The 6,619-nt window shown below is 37.9% G+C and overlaps 1 long non-coding RNA gene across 1 annotated transcript; it reads left to right on the forward strand.

Moving 5' to 3' along the window:
• The first annotated feature begins 1,761 nt into the window (after positions 1 to 1,761).
• On the forward strand, positions 1,762 to 6,568 carry LOC134484590 (uncharacterized). The gene is made up of 3 exons (XR_010062070.1): positions 1,762 to 1,941; positions 3,637 to 3,798; positions 5,759 to 6,568. It is a non-coding gene; the product is annotated as an uncharacterized LOC134484590 (long non-coding RNA).
• The last annotated feature ends 51 nt before the right edge of the window (positions 6,569 to 6,619 follow it).

Below are 6,619 nucleotides of genomic sequence, written 5' to 3' on the forward strand. Positions count from 1 at the left end.
TTGGTTGCCGTTTTGTCCTAACCACAGTGTCCTTTCCCTTCCAGAAGCTTTGCAGTTTTATGAGACCCCATTTGTCAATTCTTGATCTTAGAGCATAAACCATTGGTGTTTTGTTCAGGAAATTTTTTCCAGTGCCCATGTGTTTGAGATGCTGGCCTAGTTTTTCTTCTATTAGTTTGACTGTATCTGGTTTGATTTGGAGGTCCTTAATCCACTTGGACTTAAGCTTTGCACACGGTGATAAGCATGGAACGATTTGCACTCTTCTACATGCTGACCTCCAGTTGAACCAGCACCATTTCCTGAAAATGCTCTTTTTTCCATTGAATGGTTTTGGCTCCTTTGTGAAAAGTAAAGTGCCCATAGGTGTGTGGGTTCATTTCTGGGAGCTGCCTTATGTATAATACCCAAGAGCTAGAAGAAACCGTAATGGCATTCATCAGAGGAATGAATACAGAAAATGTAGTACATCTAAACAATGGTGTACTACTCAACTCTCAAAACCAATTATCTCAAGAAAGCCAAAGACAAATGGGATGATCTAGAAAATATCACAATGATTGAGGTTACCCAATCACAAAATGGTATGAAATCACACATTTTATGAAATCACCAAAAGTCAATATTGGCACAAAAGCTAAAATTACCAAAGATGCAGTTCACAGACAACTGGAAGCTCAATAAAATGATACACAAAATGTGCATGCTTTAATCCTTTTCAAAAGGTGGACACAATAATATCTATGAATTTCGAGCAGAGACTGAGGAAATCCCATTCAGAGCAGGCCGTACATGTGGCAAAAATATATACACATCAGTCACCAAAACTAGATAAGATTGATGGAGCTAAGAAGTGCATTGTGCCAGGGACTGTATAGAGATCTTTCCTGTGAGACACAGCTAGAGCATATCAAATAAAGAAGTGAATTCTAGAGGCAAATCAGTGAATTGAAAACGGACAGTAGGGGAGTTATAGAAAAAGAGGAGTGGGGACGGTTAGGGATCATATGTGCAGGTAATAGGGAAAGGAAATAACATTTCAAATGTAAATATAGAAATACCCAATTAAAACAGGAATAAAATTTGCTAAAAAAATAAAAAGAAATAAAGAAATTTAAGAAAAGAACACTGTGAAGTATTCACAGCTATTGACTCAGAAATGTAAAAGTCATTTTCATGGAATGATAGTCAGAGTAATACTAATGGAAAGACTGAGATGATGAAGACTCAACTAGAAACACTTCTCTCTCCCAGATATCAGTATCAGACAAAAACTGCACTATAGGCATTCAGAGCATGGTGGAGTTTACTCTGAGGCGAGGACTCAATACTTGTCTTTCCATTCTTCCTTAGGACCATTTTCTTCTTAACAAAAAGAATAAGGCTATGAGATCTCAGCAAAACAACTGTGCCCTGCCCATCACTTGGCTTTGGAATAAAAAAAAAAATAATGATATAAACTCTTTGACTTCCAGGAATGATATGAACAGGTAAGTCCAGATGCTTCTGAAAGGCTCCCAGCTCCTGATTCCCATATGTGGAAGATTCACATCAAGTCTAACTCTTCAGAGATCCCACTCAATCCCTACTAAGGACTCTGAGCTATCCCAAGGATCATGTACATCTTCCTTTTTTTATACAAAGATAGAAGGCCAGCTTCCTTCTCCACATCACTGAAATCTTTATCCTCTTTGTTCTCCCTCCCATATGGCTGTTTACCGTGAATTAGAGGTCAATTATTAAACCCTAGAGGTACTTCAAGAATATCAGAGAGGCAGTTGCAGCCACAACAACACTTGTGATGTCACAGAAGCAGCTAGGGAGTCCAGGTTACAAGAGATACTTGCAGTAGGGCCAAATCATGATGTCACTGTGAACTGCCATGTCCTACCTGCTAAACAGATTTCCCTACATTGACCAGATTTTGAGTGCCCTTTCCAGGTACGTCTCCTGTGACACAGTGGAAACCTTTACATAGTCCATCATTCTAAAACTGTTGAAATCTCTTTTCTTCATTAGTGGTTACATGCTTTGAATGGGGAAAGTTAGCCATGGGTTTGGCATGTGTATAAACGATTTAAGAAAATGGAGTGCAGGAGATTCTTCTAGATAATAATTTTTCCCAGGTTCATTCCTGTGAAATACATAAAAATTTTGTAGGTTTTCTCTGTTTCCCAAAGGCCAGTATTCTCCCTACAGACCTTTAATTGAATGAATATTGTGTTTCAATTTCTTATTGTACATTCCTTGATAGGGAACTTTATAAATATTCCTGAATGTTTACTCAAAAATTCTGTTTTAAAATTCCATTTTTTGCAATGATTTTGGCCCAATGATAAAGTGAATATAACAGTGTAAATATTGTGTACCTACTTCAAATGATAAACTCCCAAATCCTTATTTTATCCAATAATCACAGACATCAGTAAAGCAAAGGACAATATCAACTCTAGAATGTGGTTCTGTAGTCCCAAAAGATAATCAGTTCTCTAATATCTCCCTTCCTTATTTCCAAGGTTTTGACATGAGGGTTGAGGGTTTTTTAACCTGATTCTTTGTTCAGGCCAAACATAAGGTTCAGGAGGATGGACAGTGAGAGGAATGTCTTGAGGTCCAGGGAAAACTTAACTTCAATAGTTTCATAAGTAGAGAATGGCATCTATTTGGCATTGTCATTTGTGGATTCTACATTCTTGACCCAGTTGTGCATAATCCATGTTAAAATTCCACCAAACCTCATAGGTGTAGGAGACACCAAAATTACATAAGATTGATGAAGCTAAGAGGTGCATGCTGCCAAGAACTGGAGAAAGATCTTTCCAGAGAGTCATAGTTAGAGCATGTTAAATACAGAAGTGAATGTTAGTGGTAAACTGGTGAACAGAAAGCATGTCTCTTCTTGGTAGATATTTAGAAAGGATTACAAGAGCTGAAGGGACTTTCAACCCCATAAAAACAACTATTCCAACAAACCAGAGCTTTCTGACACTAAACCAATATTCAAAATCTGCCCATGGAAAGTCCTATGGCTCCAACAGCATATGTGGCAGAGGATGGATTCCTTGGGCACCAATGGATGTAGAAGCCCTTGGTCCTTCTCAGGTTTGGTTCCCAGTTCAAGGAAAGGTCAAGGTGTAGTAAGGAGGGTTGTAAAAGAAGGGGAGTCGGTCCAGTTACAACCTTATGGAGAGGAAATTTGGAAAGAAAATAGCATTTGAAATGTAAATATAGAAATAGCCAATAAAATAAGCAAAAATTTACTAAAAAAATGGAAGAAATGAAAAAAGAAACTGCTAGCCATTCTCACCTATTAATTCAGAAATATAATGAGTAACTGTCAGGGAATGGTAATCAGAATAATAATGGTGAAAAGACTGATATGATTAAGAGTCGACTAGAAGCACTTCTCTCTCCCAGATATCAGTGTCAGACACAAACTGAACTATAGGAATCCAAAGCGTGGAGGAGTTTACCCTGAGATGAGGACATAGTACTTGTCTTTCACTTCTTCCTTAGGACATTTTTCTTCTGGGCAAAAAGAATAAAAGCCATGAGCTGTCAGGAAAACAACTGTGACCTTCCCAAACTTGGGTTTTGGGATAAAGAAATTAATGATATAAACTCTCTGATTTCCAGGAACTGTAAGAGCAGGAAGTCCAGATGCTTCTGAGAGGACCCCAGCTTCTAATTCCCATTTGTAGACGGCTCAGATCAAGACAATCTCTTCATGAAACAACTCAACACCTACTAAGGACTCAGAGAGCTTTCCCAAGGACCTTTTTTGTACCAAGACAGAAGGTCAGCTTTCATCTCCCCATCTCTGATATCTTCATCCTATTTGTCCTCCCTCCCAAATGGCTCTTTACACTGAATTATAGGCCAATTAGTAAACCATAGATATATGGAATGAATATCTGAGAGGCAGTTGCTGTCAGGACAACACTTGTGACAACATAGAAGAAGATAGGGCTCTCAAGGATACAAGAGATATATTACGGGGGTACTAAGGATGATGTCACTGAGAACTGCCATGGACTACCTGCTAAACAGATTTCCTTACATTGACCAGATTTGACGGTGCCCTTTCTAGGAGAGTCTCCTATGACACAGTGGAAACCTTTTGTACTCCATCTCTCTAACGCTAGAGACTTCTCTTTGCTGCATTAGTGTTTACATGGTCTGAATGGACAAAATTAATCGGGACTTGGCATGGGTAGAAAAGATCTAGGAAGATGGAGTGGAGGAGATTCTTCTTGATAATAATTTTGCTCCCTGGTCCATTCCTGTGACATACAGTTCAATTTCCTAGTTTTTCTCTGTTTCCCAAAGGCCATTATTTTCCATACAGACCTTTAATTGAGTGAATATTGTATTTCATTTTCTAATTCTTCATTCCTAGATAGGGCACTTTGTATTCATTCCTGAAAGTGTACTCAAAAATTCTCTTTTACAATTGCATTTTTGTAATGATTTTGGCAAAAAAGAGGGCCGAAGTATAGAGTGCAGAGAACAGTGTAAATATTTTGTACCTACTTCAAATGATAAACTCCAAATTCTTATTTTATCCAAAAATTATCATACATCAGTAAATCAAAGACAACATGTACTATACAATTCGTTTCTCTATTCCCATTTGATATCATTTCTGCAATATCTTCCTTCTTGTGTTCCCATGGCCACACTTGAGGTTTTTGGATATTTTACAATGATTCTTTTTTCAGGCCAAACATAAGACTTAGGTGGATGGGCAGGGAAAGAAATGTTTTGAGTTCAACTGAAACCTCAATTTCAATAAGTTCATAAGGACAGGAGGGACCTTTGCATCTGTAGATTCTACATTCTTGTTCTAGATGCGCAGAATCAATGGTAAATTCCATCTAACCTCACATAGGAGACAATATATATATGATAGATAGATAGATAGATAGATAGATAGATAGATAGATAGATAGATAGATAGATAGACAGATAGATAGATCTGCCACTAAAATAAGATAAGATTGTTGAAGTTAAGAAGTGCATTCTGCCAGGAAGAGGATATAGACATTTCCTGAGAAACACAGCTAGAATATGTCAATTACATAAGTGAATGCTTGTGGCAAACCAGTTACTTGTAAATGGAACTCTTGTTGATAACTTTTGAGAAAGGATTACAAGAGGTAAAGGGGTTTGCAAACCCATAAGAAAAGCAATGTCAATGAACCAGAGCTTTCTAGTACTAGACCAATATTCAACGAATGTACATGGACATACCTATGGCTCCCACTGCATATTTAGTACCAGATGGCCTTCTTGGGAACCAACAGAAGTAGAAGCTCTTGGTCCTCCCTATATTTGATTCACAGTTCATGGGAATGCAAAGGGGTAGTAAGGGGATTATAGTAGAATGGGAGGTGGACTGGTTAGGGATCTTAGAGACAGGAAATTGGAAAAGGAATAACATTTGTAATGTAAATATAGAAATATCAAATTTAAAAAAGCTATATATTTTGCTAAAAAAGAAAAAAATGAAAGAAATAAAAGAAAAGAAAACTGCCAATTAATTACACCCTTTGACTCAGAAATCTAAAGGGTCACTGTCAGGGAATGGTAGTCAGAGTAATACTAGTTCAAAGACGAAGATGGTGAAATCTCAAATAGAAGCAATTTTCTCTCCCAGATATCAGTGTCAGACACAATCTGCACTCTAGGAATCCAAAGCACAGAGTAATTTACTCTGAGCTGAGGACACAATACTTGTCTTTCCCTTCTTCCTTAGGACCAAAACCATCAGCTTTAAAGAAAACTGTGCCCTTTCCAACACTTGGCTTTGGAAAAAAGACATGAATGATATAAATTCTCCGACTTCCAGGAACCATAACTAGCAGGGAAGTCCAGATGCATCTGAGAGGCTCCCATCTCCTGATTACCATATTTGGAAGGCTCCAATCAATACTATCTTTTCAGCAAACCTTCTCAACCACTACCCAGAAATGACTGAGATTTCCCATGGACCACATATTTCTTTTTTTTTATAACAAAGCAGAAGGCCAGCTTCCTTCTTCCCATCTTTGATCAATTCATCCTCTTTTTTCTCCTTCCCAAAGGCTGTTTATGCTGAATTAGAGGCCAAATAGTAAACCCTAGAGGTACTGAAGGACTACTGGAGAGGCAACTTCTGTCAGGACAACACTTGTTACATCACAGAAGAAACTAGGGATCTCCAGGATACAACAGATTTTTTTAGATAGGCCTAATGGTGATGTCACTGAGAATTGCCATGGCCTACCTGCTAAAGTGTTTTCCTTTCAATGACCAGATTCGAGGGTGCCCTTGCAAGGTTTGTCTCCTGTGAAACAATGGAAACCTTTTCATTCTACATGTCTTTAAAGCTAGAAACTTCTCTTTATTTCCTTAGTGGTTACATGCTCTGAAAGGAAAAGATAATCAGGAGCTTTGCATGGGTAGAAAAGATCTCGGAACATGGAGTGGAAGAGATTCCTCTGGATAATAATTTTATTACCAGGTCCATTACTGTGACATACAGTTCAATATCCTAGGTTATCTCTGTTTCCCAAAGACCAGCATTTTCCCTACAATCCTTTAATTGAATTCATATTTCATTACAGTTTCTCATTGT

Source organism: Rattus norvegicus (genome assembly GCF_036323735.1).
Source record: "Rattus norvegicus strain BN/NHsdMcwi chromosome Y unlocalized genomic scaffold, GRCr8 chrY_unlocalized_13, whole genome shotgun sequence".
NCBI lineage: Eukaryota > Metazoa > Chordata > Mammalia > Rodentia > Muridae > Rattus > Rattus norvegicus.